Source organism: Pelecanus crispus, chromosome 2 (assembly GCF_030463565.1).
Source record: "Pelecanus crispus isolate bPelCri1 chromosome 2, bPelCri1.pri, whole genome shotgun sequence".
NCBI classification, from domain to species: domain Eukaryota; kingdom Metazoa; phylum Chordata; class Aves; order Pelecaniformes; family Pelecanidae; genus Pelecanus; species Pelecanus crispus.
In genome coordinates this window covers 40344889-40362039 of record NC_134644.1, presented here as the reverse complement: position 1 = coordinate 40362039, position 17151 = coordinate 40344889, and positions in this window count along the sequence as shown.

The window sequence follows — 17151 nt, the reverse complement described above, 5'->3', positions numbered from 1 at the left end:
TCAGCTTAGATAGATTCTTTTTTTTTTATATGTTCCCTTTTCCTCACCTGGTTTTCCCTTTCTGCAGGTAGACAAACACACAAAACCAAAATAGGAAGAAAGTATGACAAATTGATTGTGCGATGACAGATCTACCTCTGGTTGGTTGCTTGTAATTATGTGAAAGTCATTCTAATGAGAGAACACATACATCCAGCCACACCTTGCAATTTGCATAATCACATGTTGGAGTTTTTATAAATTTGTGTGCTCATGCTTTTTTTCCCTCTTCATATTGCTTTCCTCAGCATTTGTGCCCTGGTGAGGAAATACAGGACACTAGCTGCTGGACTCCAGAGGCCCTTTCAGTCTGGGGGTGCAAGCCTATGTGTGGCAGCCCCACGCACTGACAGCACTGCCCCCAGCCTATCTTGTAGCTGTTTCCTCCATAGCATGTCAGGTCTACACGTGTGTTTGTATCTTTGCTGCCAAAATCCTTCCAAGCACCGATCACTCCCATTCCTTAATCATGGTTATGGTTTGCTGTTCAGGAGTTATTCATGGACAGTTAGCCTTGATGACTGCTGTATACACACCCAGGGTGAAACTCCAGTAGGATGCCAAGCAGTAAATTGCACCCAGAGAAGGATATTGTGAGGATATTGTAAGAGGATAATTGTACTCTCCTTCATCTCCCAGTAGAAGCCCTGTAGTTCTCCTATACTGCAGAGAAGTAGCATAAAGTAGAACAGATGGGCTTGGTAAAAAGCCCGGGACAATGCTTAACAATGCCAGTGGAGATGTGCGAGAAAAGGTGTTACCACCTTAGAGCTGTGCCTCTAATTTTCTTCAGGGATTTCTACACAATAGATCTGGTGAGGAAAAGGATGCCTTCTCCAAGCAGGAACTGCCAGCAAGCCTTTTGTGACCATTCCCATTCAAGGAGACAGGATCAGTGTGAATTTTCCAGAAACTGTCAGTGTGCATCCCCAGTTGCCGAATTTTATTGTGTCTGTCATGCTAAGCATTCGGTTCTCCACCAAAAAGGGTCATCTTTTTCCATAAGGGTCATCAGCCTTAAACTACACTCGAGCATGGAAGCAGACAGTAGATTGGTAAGATGCAGTCACTGAAGACTTTTCCCAGTGCCTGAAACTAAGGAGCTAACAAAGTAAAATTGGGATTAGAATACAAGTGCTTTTTCTTTAGAATATCATGAAGTCCCACAATGCTGGTCCTGCTTAGTTTGACTCTATGTGTCAGTGTTAAGCATTAACAAGTTATTCTAATGCTGACTATGGACCAAATATGAATGAGGCATCCTTGTACAAACAAAAAGTCATAGCAGTCTCTGTACTACACAGCTTGAAATAAGAGATAGATCAGACATAAATGGGGTAGGGAAATGATGGCAAAAATTAGGATATTTTCTCCACAGGCGTTCTTCCCCTTTCTTCTGTGATGAGCTGAATCAGGAGGAAATCAGATAAACAGAAAGAAAATTGTGAAATGAGGATGACTCTGAATAGAAAAGGTGAAAGAAGGGAAAAGAACAGATCAATGAATGAGGGATATAGAGGTGAAGCAATCACGAGAGAAGTGGCACAAGAGCCAGCCAGCACACAGCAGAGAAAGAGTGATACACAAGTAAAATGTTTTCTGAGCATCCAGAAAGCCTTGCTTTGGCTGGTCTCACCAGCTGGAGTCTCAGGCTGGCTTCTCCTGGCAGTTTTCCTCTAAGACTGAGCAGTGAGGGGAGAAGAGGCACCACCCAGGTCTCTCTGCCCTAGAAATTGTGTCTATACATGCTGACAAAAGGCAGATGGTAGACTGAGGTGCCTCAGTTTTGGGTGAGGGTATATAGACCTGCAAAGCAAATAAAACTTTTAATCACTTTGCTCGACAAAGTTGTGCATAAAAGACAGCAAAGTTAAAAATAAATAAAACCCTACTTCATATTACACAAAGGATGTTGGTAACACTATGGCTTTTAAATAAAAAGAGCATTGGATATTAGTCAGTGGACCAACATTTCTGTGTTGGAAAGTAGGTAATAGACCTTTGGGGAGGTTAACAGTTTGACACAGAGGCTGGGAGAACAGGCAGCCTGGAAAGCTTTCTATCTCTATTAGGTCCTCAGCCCCAGGCTACCTGTGACTTTGAGCCCAGGGTATCCAGTTAAGCCAAAGAAAAAACTTGACCAGTGAGCTAGAGAAGGGAACCAAGAAGGAACCAAGCTGGCAAAATTAGGTTTCTGCCTCTTCGTCCACTTTTATTTTTGTTTCCTGCTCCTTTTCTGTTCTCCTCATTTTGTATGTGCCTCTCGCTTAAAGAGTTTATCCTTGTTGTCCAAGAGTAAATCTTTTTCCAACAGAGACATGAACCCATGAGAAGAAATTATTTTAAAAAAAAAAATCTTTGCTTCAGCTGGATTAGTATATATTCTGCAATGGCTGATCCGACTGTGCTATGTCCTTGCTTTTCTTCAGCCCTGACACTGCAGGTAAATGCTAAAACTTCAAAAATCTGAAATGCTGAATCTTTGGAAATCTTTGAAATCTCTTGTATCAGAGCAGTAAGGCTGTACAGCCATGGTGCTCTCCAAAGCTACTTAGTCTTCTCGAGAAAGGTTGCACTGTGCAATGTCAACATGGTTCAGAAGTCATTATCTCAAAGAAAAGATCCTTTTGCTACCTGTGCTTTCCTTTCATTTGCCTCTCTTTCAAGTGTTTTATCTCCTTTCCTTGTCAAGACCACACAGCAAAAATCTGAGTATTAAGAGCCACTTCCCACCCTCAAAATAAATCTTTTACACATCCCCATTGCTACCTAAAAGTATTGTACATCCATTATTGAACAGAAAAAATCCCATAAGGTGATAAGGAAAAGAGAGGCATTGTTTAAGTGGAAGCTCAGTTCATAGTTCTTCCTTCAGCAACTTTAACTCCTTTTTTTCCTCCTATATCTTCACTAAAAGCTTCAAAGGATTCATAGTGGCTGTTGTTGATGATATGACTAGGCAGCTCTCTCCAGCCTGACTGGAGAGCAACATGTCCAAAGCGTACACCAGTCATGCTGTCAAGCAGCCATCTGGACTGCACTACCACCCTGACACCTGAGAAACACCTCAAAATCCAGACTATTTGCATCATATCCTGATGTCTGGCAAGTCTGCCTACAAGAGAGGGGAGCCTGCAAGTGTTTCAGGCATTCATAACCATCCTTTTGTTGGATCAGGGCCTGGTGCCAAGATTTGTGCTATCTTCTGCTGGCATGGACCAACATTTGAATCCAACCCTTGATATTTAATTAAGAACAGTATTTGGAGCATCTGTTTGCAAAAGCAGTCAGAGTGTATTAGGATACCAAATAATGAGCACTTTGCAGCATGTTGTGAAGCCATGCATTTTATTATTTAGAGCTTTCTTGGAACTAAATTCCTTGCAAATATACACAGGATGAATTACAAAAAGAGTCTAAATGTTCTTTCTTCTTCTGACCCCCAACACAGTAATGACTGTATGGAAACCATACTGCAGAATCACACAAAGAAAATGTCTTGTAGGCCATATGATAAACCTAAAATTAGAGCACTAGTTTAGCTACAGAATTGGCTTAGGAAGTCAAATCACTTAAGCTGAACAGAAGAGCAGAAGGAAGAATGCCAGGGTAGTAAGAAACAAAAAGTGTAGCTTGAATTATCCTTCCTTATTCATTATCATAGCTTTGATTTGGTGGGTTTTTTTCTGACAGTTGGATGATTCTGCTTTAAGCTATGAGAACATAATTACTAACATATCCAGTGAATATGATAAGTTTTACATCTAGGCAAAGATATTGAAGTCCTATAGAAATGAAATGACAGTTATTTCAAAGTACAGGACATAACCTTACACCACTATAGAATAATAGAAATGGCCTCATCTAGATTTTGTTTCTGATTATAGCTTCTGGTGGACTTGTCATTAACCCAAGAATCAGAAGATGCTGGTTAGTAACAGAATAAACCCTGCTTGCTCCCTTAAACAGCTGTAAGTGAATGCACTTTGACATCTAACTTTGATTCTTAAGCTCATCCTTTGGCAAACTGCGATGGGGACTTTTTTCTTGCACTACAACGCATAACAGAGTTGACTAGCTGGTGAATAAGGTAAAAAAAATCTCAGGGATGACCTGTAAAAACATTAAATGCTTCCAGACAGGTCTTTCAAGAGGAGGGTGTGATGATAAACATGAGACGCAGTAACAACCTTATTAATGACAGAGGACAAGCCATAGTGGGAGTTTAATGGACTTCACAGTGCATTTTATCAGCATGTTCTTGTGTTCTGAGCTGATGTCTTCCACAAGGCTAGCAGCTCTTTCGACATGCTGAGGGAAATACCAGCCATTTGCAGAAAAGAGTGCTGATAAGGCACAGAATCAAAAAATACAGAAAGACAGGATACAATGACTCCAGCCCCCTGCGTAGGTAGGAGCCAGGAGGGGTAGACAGTATCCAAACTCAGTTCACACCAAGGGACAGAATGGAAGTGGTGGGTCAGACCTCTGCGGAAGGACAACCCAGGAAGATACCCTTGGGCATGGGGGTATGGGTATGGGGCTGGGAAGTTTTTGGGAACATTGAGAAGGGCTCTTTCTGCATCTCTGTTTGAGCACCGTCAGTGCCTGTTCTCTAGCAGCAGTGCCTACAGTAACAGCAGGAGACTGCCCAGGTGGCTGTATTGCATCCTCAGCCTCTCCTGGGAGCAGGGGAGAGGCAGATAAACTATGTCAGTAGCTTTTGTCTCCGTCAATAAATGCTGGGCTGGGATGTGGCATTTAAAGTGCTCTGTAGGAAGGAAGATGAGAGATCTTTATTTTCCATTATACGGAAATGTGCACAGAAGTTGTCTTATTTAAACTGGCATATATTCAGGAAGGTGAAGGCATAGGAAACTGAAGTCCTCTAAAGAGTGGCAGAGGACTTTTCTTCAAGGAGAATATACAAAGATGAGAGCTCAGGTGAAGTAGCTTAGTCGTGGAGTCCAGCATGTAGAGCAGTTCTTCCTAGGACCAGATTTCATCTCAGGTTCTTACCTTCCTATAGCTGAAAGACCAAAGAAAGCCCCAGATCAGTGTGCACATGTAGGCATTCCCTTTCAGATGCCACTGGTTTATACTCACACTTTGATGCTGGGGAAACAGTCCCTTGCACATAAGGCACCATTTTCCAAAATAACATAGATATCTGGGAATGCAACTTCATGCTCCTATCTCCTCTAGCTGGCTTGAAAGTTGTATTCACTGTCAAGGTTAAACTGCTTTTTTTTAAGCAAATCATCATCTGTGTTTCTAAAAATTAGCTTCGTAATGATGCAATGTCACTATTAAACATATTTATTGCTATTAAGTTATTTGTTTACCATTTGTATTTTACTTACATGGACTATTAAACTATATCAGTCATTTAACTTGTCTCTAATCAGTCTAATTTTATGATGTGACTAGCATAATGGCATGTTATTTAAGGGTATACATTGTGAAATAAGGGAGAAAAGTTCATTCATTATTTAAAGATTTATAAAAATGGTTCTCCTAATGTTATCTTAAGAAAAAAATAACAAATTCTAATTTTTTTTTGGCATAAGCTAGCCTCTCAGTGACCCTTTAGGCCACAGAAATGAAGCTACTGCTGAGCATCTGGCCTCTAACCTTCAAAACATTGAAATAAAACAGATGTTTTCTACTAACAGGGCTCTTGATAACTCAGAAATTTCTTGAGTTAGACCACAGCACTGTATTATAACTCAGAAACAAATGATAATAAAATGATGGATGCAATGCTCCACCCCTTAGAGAACTTCTATCCACATGTGCTCATGTATCCCATGAATAAAATGGCTTTGATATGGGAACTAATGTTCCTGGTCAAAATAATTACAGAAAGGCTTTACAGCATGATGCGTCTCAGAATCACAGCAATGAGGGCTGGAAGGGAGTCCAAGAGCTCATCTAGTCCATCCTTTTGCCTTCTGGCAGAGCCAGCCAGACCTTTCCCACATCTGGCAGATGTTACTAAGGACACTCTCTGGTGGTAAGTGCACAGCCCTTCCAGGCCTCCTAGTCCTGTCTTTCAACTAGCCCTTATGGTTAAATATTTTGTCTCTTAATATCTAACCTAAATCTTCCTTGCTGCATTTGAAGCCCTTTAGGTCTCATCCTCTCCACAGGGCATATTCCAATAAATAGTAGTTCATTCCACTTCTCTAACCATTTACATATTTCAAGAGGTATCACATCTTCCCTCTTGTTCCTCTCCTTGCTTGACACAGTAACTCAAATTCTTTTAACTTGTGCTTATAAAACACAGTATCTGACAACATAACATTATTTGTTGTTCTCACCTTGGCTTTCTCCCCCAGATCCATACTCTTCTTGGCCTGTGCTTGCAGCACTCAAGAGTAACGCTTGACTTTTCACAGCTTTATGACATTGTTGATTTTCATTAATCTTGTGGTAATTTTTAATTGGAAATAATGTATGTTAATTAGTTTGATTGCAATTATTAGAATGAAATTGGGACAGGTAAACAATGGAATAGAAGTGATTATACATAACAGGCTTCTATTTTTGGTTGACTTTGTAGTAGGACTTACCACTCTCTGTCCAGTTTTCACTATTTACACAGAAAGAATTTGCTGTTACTTCAATACTTGAATTCCTGGAACTTCTAATGCCTGCAAATTTTTGGTTTCTGTCTTCTTTTATCAGGGTAGATAGTGCCATTGTGGTGGGTTGACCCAGGCTGGATGCCAGGTGATCTCTAAAGCCACTCTATTACTCCCATTCTCAACTGGACAGGGGAGAGAAAATATAACGAAAAGCTCATGGGTCGAGATAAGGACAGGGATAGGTCACTCAGCTATTACTGTCACAGGCAAAACAGACTCGACTTGGGGAAAATCAATTTATTGCCAATCAAAATTGAGTAATGAGAAATAAAACCAAATCTTAAAACACCTTTCCCCCATCCCTCCCTTCTTCCCAGGCTCAACTTCACTCTCGATTTTCTCTACCTCCTCCCCCTGAGTGGTGCAGGGGGGATGCGGAATGGGGGTTGCAGTCAGTTCATCACATGTCATCTCTGCTGCTCCTTCCTCCTCAGGGGAGGACTCCTCACACTCTTCCACTGCTCCAGCGTGGGGTCCCTCCCACGGGAGACAGTCCTCCACCATCTTCTCCAACGTGAGTCCTTCCCACGGGCTGCAGTTCTTCAGGAACAGCTCCAGTCTGGGTCTGTTCCAAGGGGTGCAGTCCTTCAGGAGCAGACTGCTCCAGCGTGGGTCCCCCACGGGGTCACAAGTGCTGCCAGAAAACCTGCTCCAGTGTCGGCTCCTCTCCACAGGGCCACAGGTCCTGCTAGGAGCCTGCTCCAGCGCGGGCTTCCCACGGGGTCACAGCCTCCTTTGGGCACATCCACCTGCTCTGGCGTGGGGTCCTGCACGGGCTGCAGGTGGATATCTGCTCCACCGTGGACCTCCATGGGCTGCAGGGGGACAGCCTGCCTCACCATGGTCTTCACCACGGGCTGCAGGGGAATCTCTGCTCTGGTGCCTGGAGCACCTCCTCCCCCTCCTTCTTCACTGACCTTGGCGTCCGCAGGGGTGTTTCTCTCACATACTCTCACTCCTTTCTCTCTCCGGCTGCAGTTGCTGTTGCTCAGGTTTTTTCCCCCTTCTGAGATATACTATCACAGAGGCTTTGTTACCATCACTGATGGGGTTGGCCTTGGCCAGCAGCAGGTCTGTCTTGGAGCTGGCTGGCATTGGCTCTATTGGACATGGGGGAACCTTCTAGCAGCTTCTCATGGAAGCCACCACTGTAGTCTCACTGCTACCAAAACCTTGCCATGCAAACCTGATACAGCCATCATCTTCTGAGTGAAGTATCCCAGTGAGGGTCTGCCGTAATAGATCTGAAGATTCAAAACCTATGCAAATTTATAATTCTTGTAATAAGAATTATATAATAACAGGAAAATTTCTCTTCTTTTCATAGAAACTGAGATAAGAAAAAAGATATTCAAGGTAAGTTAGCTTACTTGCTTAAAAGAGATCCCCCATGTGTATTTTGCTGTATTGGACCTCACTGCAAGTGTTTAGGGTAAGAGAAAAGGGGACAATTTTTTTCAGTGGATCTCTAAAAATATAATGCATTTGGGTTCTTATGTTAAAAGAATTGAAATCTCTTTACTTCTGCTTAAATATCGTAAAGGATCTGGACCCTAGTAGGATTTTTCAAGTGCTGAGCCGCCTAATTTCCTAAGAATCAAGAGGAGTTTCATAGCTAAATAGTTAGGCATTTTGGAAAGCCTTTTTAGCACCTGTCAGTAGTCAGGGCAGATGTCCAATGCTATTCTTTGAGCAGTTAAGACTGTTTTGGTTCTGCTCAGTGAGATGAAGGGGCAAAGCACTGAAGGGCTTTTCTTGGTCATTTCTTATGCCTTGAAGGAGCGTTCGGCCTGGTGCTGCCTCTTTTCCAGAACTCAGCAATACACTGTACCTTACTTGGCAGATTCCAAGGAATTACTAAAAAATTCATAACCCAGAAACACAAAAATATAAACAGTAATGCTGGATGCTGCAGTATGTATGAAAGTAATTGATGCCAATTCTAAATGTATAATGCTAATTACCATAACTAGATTTACAGACGCTAAAATGACATTTGTGTCTTACTTTCAACATGGGAAAATGAAACAATGAGAGGCAAAAACATCTCACAGCCAAAAACAAACTCAGTGTTGAAATCGGTCAGTAGTGCTTTCAACAGTCAGTTGCTTAATTATTTCTTGCTTTCCTTGTGCTGTTGCCAAGAACAGAGGTCATATTTAATGACTGCCTAAATCATTCGCAATATTTTTTAGACTTGCCCTAGAGGTAGCTGATGTAGATCCTTTTGTACTTGGTAGGAAAGTCTCATAAGGATTACCCCATTAAAGAAACATTGCCTTTATTTACCCTTCTAAACTGATTTGAATCCCTTCACATCCTCCAAAACACATACTTTTTTTTTTCTTTTCTGTTTTCCATCAGATGCTATAGTGACAGCTCCAACAAGGCAACACTGGTTGTTTCAAGATTACAGAGTACTCAGGACACCCACATCAGCTTTGAAGTAAATTAGTGGAGCAACAAGCACTTTCCTCTGCCAAATACAAAAGAATATATGTCATCATAGCATCATAGTAATGACATACAACTTTAACCAAGAGTCAGAGACAATAGCACAAAACTGAGAACCTAATTCTCCTCCGTCTTGTCCCTCAAGTAGAAAATGTCATGACTCCATCAGCTGGGAGTAGTGGTTTACCATCACTGTTCTAGAAAGTGAAATCAAATACAATCCCATTTTTTTAATGACAGGGCACTCCTGGTGTTTGCATTCACTTCTCTTCTGGCTTCATTAAGGGCCAGTAGCTGGGCAGTAAGCAATAGGGAAGTATATTATAGCAAAGCATTTAATGATGAGGTGGATATGGAAGAAAGAATGGAGGAGAACGCAATATTAATTACATAATATTGGAGACAGCCTGAGACAGACTGCTAGGTGTCTGCCATCAGGCCCAAAACTGGGGCACGTATGAAGAGTATGCCATGTCAAGGAGGGTTGACCGTAGAAAGTGTTGGGGCTCAAAATAATGAATTTCATTCTATCTGACGGACCTAGGTCCTATTACAGAAGTGACCCTGTACTTTCCATATTTTTGAAAACATCTCAGCAGGACACAGGGTGATCACAGAAGTGGTGCCTACACTAGCATTACACTGGCACCAAATCAAGTCAGAGTTTCCTTCCACTCTCTCCTCCCATTGATAAAGGTGTTCCTGCCCCACAGAATAAAATGCAAGTCCCATATTTTTTAATGTTTCTTTGAAAACTGACCCTTGAAAACAGACTACTACAATCTGTCCTGATTATTAAAATACGGGCTTTAATGTTAGTACATGATGGTTACTTTTCAACATTGCTGAAGTCTGCTTTTACTGTCATTTAAGCCCATAGCATCACAGCATCATGGGGTAATGCAAGTGAGAAGAGACCTCAGAAGGGCTCCTGTCCAAACTCCTCACAAAACATGGTCAACTATGAGAGCAGACCAGAGTGCTCAGGGCTTTATCCAGTCAGGTCTTGAAAACCTTCAAAGACACAGACTGCACAACCTCTCTGGGCAGCGTCTTCCCATGCTCGATTGCCCTCATGATGTTTCCTTATACCCAGTCAGAGCATTTCCTCTTTCAAGCTACATCTGTTTTCTCATGTGCCCTTGTCATGCACTGCTGTGAAAACCCTGCTTCTGTTTTCTCAAAAAACTCCTTATAGGCACTGGAATTAAAGATGTTGTGCGAAAGCAGGATTAGTTCCTAAACAGGCTACATCTTATGCAAAGCAAGATCAGACCTTTGTATCTGTGTCTTTCCCATTTCCTCTCCTCTTCACCAAGTCCTGACCAAGCATTATCTCTTTATTGTTTCCCAGCATGCTGGCCCAGCAAGGTATATAAGCTCAGGTTCAGCTGCAAGCACGTGTGTGTAGAGGACCACTGACTTCAGACAAACTTTCGGCAGTGTCATATGCATAAGCAGGCTCTCGGAAACATGAGTGGCTAAAACATCATGTGATTTAATACACATCTTCAGCATCACTCGTGGTTTAGAGCCGGAATTATCCACCCATTACCTCTCAGTCACAAAACCTGGAAACTAAACTTGCTTTTGTGTTTTCTGAAATCACTCCTTGGCCCAGAAGTATGTGCTGGTAACACATTAACCAATGTGAGAACTGGTAACAGTGCATCTATACCTAGGCATGTGCTTTCAGTCCTTGCAAGACAGAGGGAAGAGAGAACAGCTAAGCCATGCATATGCTCCCTGTTTCCCTCAGCAGGACCATAAACCAGCAAATTGTCACAAGAACCTTAACTCACGTATCGAGATATTCCATTGAAATGATTTGCGGTAAGCATGTGATTAGCCATCAACAGATTGTCATTTAAATGTCATCCTTAAAGAGTTATTTAAAATGAAATAAATTTAGCAGAGAATCAAGCCTCACTGGGGGAAGGAAGTTTAGCTTGTAGGAATTTGCTGTCCTACTGGGTCCTGAGACTCATTCAGTTTTAATGCAGTGTGTAATGACACTGGCGAAACTCACCCACATTTTATCTCATAGAGCTACAGCAAATGTTAAAAACCTTTTAATTAGTCACTTGTAGTGACAGTCAAAATATCCACAATTACTCTTAATAAGCCCAAATGAGGAGACTGGCTTTCATTCCTTAGGGAACAGGCACACTACCAGATCATGGGAATTAGGAAGAAACTGCTTTCCTGAGCGCAGTCCACATTTGTTCATTATTAATGCATTTGTCATTCCCAGAAAGCATGACAAAAGATCCAAGTGCAAGAGGAAGGCGTGGGAGAGACAGAGACTGCCAGTGTATGTACTTGCAGTAGCCTGGCACTTGCTAACACACATCCATGAAATCTACTGGTATTAAATAGTGTGAATCCTTGATTCAGAATTCAATGCTTTTGCTTATATGGGGCTCTTCTGAAGTTGTTACACTGTTTCCGGCAATGCCCAGTCTTCCAAGGAATGGCTTGCCCATTTCACATCTTTTCTATTGGGTAGAGTCTTACCAATTTTCAGGTCCTTCTCGCCCACAGCAGTACACACGTTTCTGTTTCAAGGGGCCTTACTATCTCAGAAAAACGTGTTGGTAACACGTGGTGGCAGCAGTGAGTAGCAAGCGAGGAATGATGAAATCGATACTCAAGCTTCAAATGGCATAAGGTATGGGCAAATTCCATAAAATTGTTGACTTTTCCACATGCCTTTATTCCCTCCTCCAATCTGTATATTTCTGCATTCTTTGGACATATCTTTGCAATTCCAGATATGACACATGAGGTTTTTCTGAGGGCATTTTATCCAGTGCATGTATCTCAACATTTCTAATGAGCAGTTCAGGTCATACATACACTCATAGAAACAGCATGATCCTCAGAAACACATGAGCAATGTACCACTTCTTGGCTGTTTGCTGTTTAGCGTATTCCTCGAGCTCAGGTTGCACAAGCAACCTCTCATACAATATCTAGTGCCACTTCAGGGCTGAGGATGGGAAGCTGAAGCCTACAGTGAAATGCAGAGGGAAGGGTCTACCTTGCTAAGATGGGATGTCGTTCCTTGCTCGTCTTCTTCAAATGGAAACATTTCCTTCTGAGCACTCCCTCGGGTACTGACTGCTGTTTGCCCCTTTGCTCTGGAGTCAAAAGCAATGCTACCCGTGGTAGAGAAGGAAGCTCTTTTTTCTAAGCAAATCCTTTTTTAGAGTATTGAGCAGATAGCAAACATAATTAAGTTAGAAGAGAGCTGTATGTAAAAGAGAAGTAATAATACAGAACCAGTTAAGCAAATAATAAGTATGTTTAATATTTTCAAAATGGGTTGGGGTTTTTTTGAGAAAAATAAATATTAGTTTTCTGAACATTTTCAGCATTATGTGGTAATGTCAGTGCCTGGGAACTTAATTTTGGAAATTACTTTGTGTTTGGGGCATCCGAGCAGCCTAATGATCAAATATTATAGTACATCTCTGGGCTCTGACTCAAGAAAAGGCATAGTAAATGTCAGGACACCTGACAAGATTAGTATTTCTACCTTATTTTGAAACTTGTGAAGATACATTTTCAAATGACAGGCTGTAAATGGCAAGGGTTTAGAGGAACTGCTTCATGAACAGCTCTGCAGTCTGTGGACAAAGCTGGTGACTCGGGGACCATGAGCTCAAGGACTCCCCTGCACTGCAGGCTGCATTTGCTTTTCAACCAACACCCTGTGAAGTGTTGGTGTATCATATCATATCAGCATGGATTTGCAGGCATGACAGAGAATGAAGTCTATCCCTAAAAGGCTGCCAGCCTTTAACTGCAGTGGTAATTCCAAGCATCCCTTGCTCATCATGGACTCTGTGGTTAGCAAGATGTTCCTTCAAAGGCATCTGAGAGGATGGGAAAACGTGACAACATGTTGTTGTTTTATAAACTAAACAAAAGGTTAACATTTGTATGTTTTCACTGATTTTACAAAAAGATTGTGGACTGTAGCTTTCATGGTCTACAAAGTGATGACAGAATTGAAGGCAGAAGCATTTGTAGCAATGGTGATTTCAAAGCTGTTTCCGTGAGACTGTAGTATCTGTAATAACTGTGCATGAAGAACGGATGAAGGGCTGCTGCAACACTGCAGTCCTGGAACTGTAGTGATGCTGATTGGATTTAATGTGGAAAAAAACGAGGGAGGAAGGACTTTCCACTCATGCAAGAAATAATAGCCCAGTAATGTGAAGACTAGTCAGTCTTGCATTGCCATTTTCTCTTTTCCTGACTAATCATGTGTGAAAGCTTTTATTCTTGATGAATCCATATTCCTGTCTGTGTCTTCTCATTACAATCTATATTAATTACTCTCACCACACCCTAAAAGTGTCCTCAGTAGGATTTTATAGTAGCCTTAATAGTGTTGTTCACATAAGCTGATTTGTACCTTGGCCCATGGTGTATTGCAGAGATGATTATAGCATTTCCAGGCTGTAAAGAGATTTCTGTGGGGCTGATGGAGAATTCTAAACTCTAAGTATGCACGCCATTTATACAAAAACGTATACTGTCCACTGATATGCAAATCGGAATTGAAATTATAGCCTGAGGTGATGCACTGAGGCCATATGCTACTACTCTGTTGAAATGTAAGTCTTTAGATTAAGTTCCTTGGCCTCCTAATTGAGGCATTTATTTTGGAGCTATGCCTGCAGAAATTATGTGCAGCTTCTAGTCAAAGGGCACTTTAAGGGCGGGGGGGAATGTAGGTATTTTAATGTATAGTCTTCAAAATCTCTACCTTTCGCCTGGGAAGAAGAGTTATCTTGGCCACAGGAACTGCTGTGAGAGGATGCAAGAGAGGAAAAGAGAAACCACACTTGATAGGCCCTGCCTGAGCCTAAAGCAATGCCTAGCCAAGGCATGAATGGCATATTGCTGAAAGAGATCTTATCAGTCCAAAAGAGGAAATGGAGAGAAGATGTTAAAGATGTGCCTTTGGTTTTCTCAGGGGCAATCTTGAACTTTTGATAGCCCACTATGTTTTCCCGGTGCCTTCTCCTCAGGACGGAGCATTGCCTTGGAGGGAAACAAGGAGCAAGAAAGGAGAGTGGTATAGACATTTTTTGCATTAGCCTTGCGTCTTCTGGAGATCTGAATATAGGGAAAGTGGAAAAGTATATATAGGAAAACAATTCCCAGATTTTCTACCATTACCTGTTGCTTTCTTGGTCTTTTTAGCAAGCTTAGGTTTTGGGAACGTTTGGCATCACCTCTACCATACAGTAAGTTTCGGTACTCTGTGTGGTTGTATGCTACACCAATTTAGTTGCTGAGTGTGACAATACTTTTACAGCACTGTTAGAAGATGGCTAGAAACACAGTCCCACTGCAGTTTCATTAGCATAATTGGCATCTGCACTTATATGGATTCAGCATTACTGAAGCTGTTTCAAAGGAACTGATTATGTGCTGTATCCCTTGGAGCAGTATTTCAGGCAGAGATCCCACTGGGATGGAGCAGACATGAAAAGAAGCCCTAAATTTTATAGTGCTGTGTTAGTAATACTACAAGAAAAGTGTAGTATCTAAAATAAGGTTATCACGCATAGACAATTACCAGCTTAATGGATTTACACTGTTCTTTTAGATTTATCCTGATCAGTTCTCTGTTATAGCTTCCCTTGATCATCTAATAGGTTTGTTCTTTCCCTAGAAACTGAACTTCAGCATTTTCTGTTACTTGCATGCAAAATGTAGTCACTTACTATGTAATCTTGGAAATAAGGCATAGCAGCACTCTAACCACATTGAACTACTTGGATCTGTTAGCAGCAGCTTTTGGTTTTTTGTTTTGTTTTCCTTTTTGAAGCAAATGCCCAAAAAGCAGCAGAGCAGCCATCAGGGCAAAACCATCAAACAGGGTACAAAGTCGTGCACTCGGTTGTCCCCAAGTCTGGGGATATAGACTAGAACAGCCAAACAGTTTCTGACAATGGCACCAGCTTCTGCAAGCCTCAACATGTACTTGGAGATTTTTGGAGTTTCAAGTAGCCCCTTATGCCAGCCAGCCTCCACTCTGCAACATAAATCCCTCAGGACTCCACACTTCTTTCTTTTCCTTTTTTTCCCTGGACGCACCAAGAAGCAGGTGTACTGCTTTAGGATAATTTCCACTGGAAATCTAGTGCAAGGATGCTGAAGAGGGTGGCAGAACCTGACTTGTACTTTTTTTCTTTTTAGAAGCCGTTTCAGTTGTTAGATAAATGTAACAAACTGTCATAACATATATACACATTATATATTTATATAAGTGCTATGCAGATTTAACATCATATAAACGTTTGTGTATTATGCAATAAGGAATAGTGAAATCATGAAAAAATGGCATTTTTACTAGCATTACAGTATGTGTACGTGCAGCTCACCTGTGACACCTGATGTTTGCCAAGTTCCCCTGTCCAGGTGGGGACATTGCCTATGTAATGACAATTTACAAGGACGAAAGCTAATTCAGAGCTGGCTTTTGCTTCCCTAGGTAGAATCCCAGGTGCAATTTCTGCAGGGCAGACATGAATTCTTTCTGGAGAAAGGTCTACTACACTGGGTCCCTGCCATTCAGGTTATCCAGAATCGTAGGGATCTATCCTCAAGTCACAGGGCTTAGCAGCTACAGTATTATGCCCAGATTTGCCACATGCCTACTGCCAGTGCTACAAATTAAGCGAGCCATGAAAGTAACGGAGCGCTAGTAGCCTTTCAGCTAGTCCTTTGTCCCTTGCAATCCCCAAGTTAATTTATCCCTTCCCGTACCCTGACCATGCAATTAAATGATTTGAATATATTCCATGTTGTCAAATTAAGGGCTTTTTTTTTTTTTTTTTTTAACCCAAAGGGGGCTAGGACACTGAATGTAAATATAAAATATAATCTCAGAAAAGATCACAGGCTCTCTTAAACTGTCTTTGGGACACATATCAGAGGAGAAAATTGTTTCTCCTCTTTCTTTACTAGATTGCTGTGGGAGACAGCAAAGGAAGTGTCCCATTTTTCTTCTGATATGTCACAGAGAGTAAGCTATGGGGTACTGTAAAACACTGTTAAATGCAAATATATTTTTGGGAGCATGATTAGATTTAATAAGGGTATTTAAAAACAGCACTAAATTTGTCAGTGTGAATGCAAATAGAATACTTCTACTATATCTAAATTAAACTGATATAAGAAAAGGGATTTACAATTTTTTTCTTTATTTTTGGAAGAAAGGAAAGAAAATCTAAGTTTATGTTACAAAAGGAATAGCAAGGATTTCCTTGTTTGCTCTCCAGAGTTTTCTTAAGCCTGATGTTTTGAATCAACGAGTCAAACAGAAGCAGAATAGCTCTGGATCAAAAATGAGGAACCAGATACGTATAGAATTGGTGAGGTAATTAATGTCACTTTCCTGTATGCTTCAAAGGAAATGTATTGTGTCCTGCACAAAGGTGTTTGTTTTGACGCGAACAATCACCAGCTATCTCACAGCTTCTTTACATTGTTTCAGTAGGAAGAAAAATTGCAAAGTTTCTGTCTACCATACTCGCTAAAAAGCACATTAAACAAAGACTGAAGGGCTCTAGGTCAAGCAGCGAGCACCCCTAGACATCCCAGCCTCACTAATGGGGTGTGCTTTCATGTACATGCATTTTGGCAGCAGCCAGTGGAAGCAGTCCCACAGCTCCCACCCCTCTTTCCCAGCCCCATGCTGTCCTTGACCATTGCTGGTAGGATTATTTCTACAGCTGTGCAATGAGCTGGCTCAGTGGACAGATCTGAGTTAAGGATCACTCAGAAAAAAGAAAAACCCAACGCTAAGCAGAAAGAAAAAAAGGTATTTTTCAGCCTGACTGACCAGGTAGCAGAAGTGGGTCCTTGGCAGTGCATCTGGGGATGCTCACACCCCTAGCAGTGAGGGGCAGCAGCAGTGGGGGGCTGCTTACACCAGCTCACGTGAAACCGCAGCCTCACAGCGAGACTCCTCTGCCGA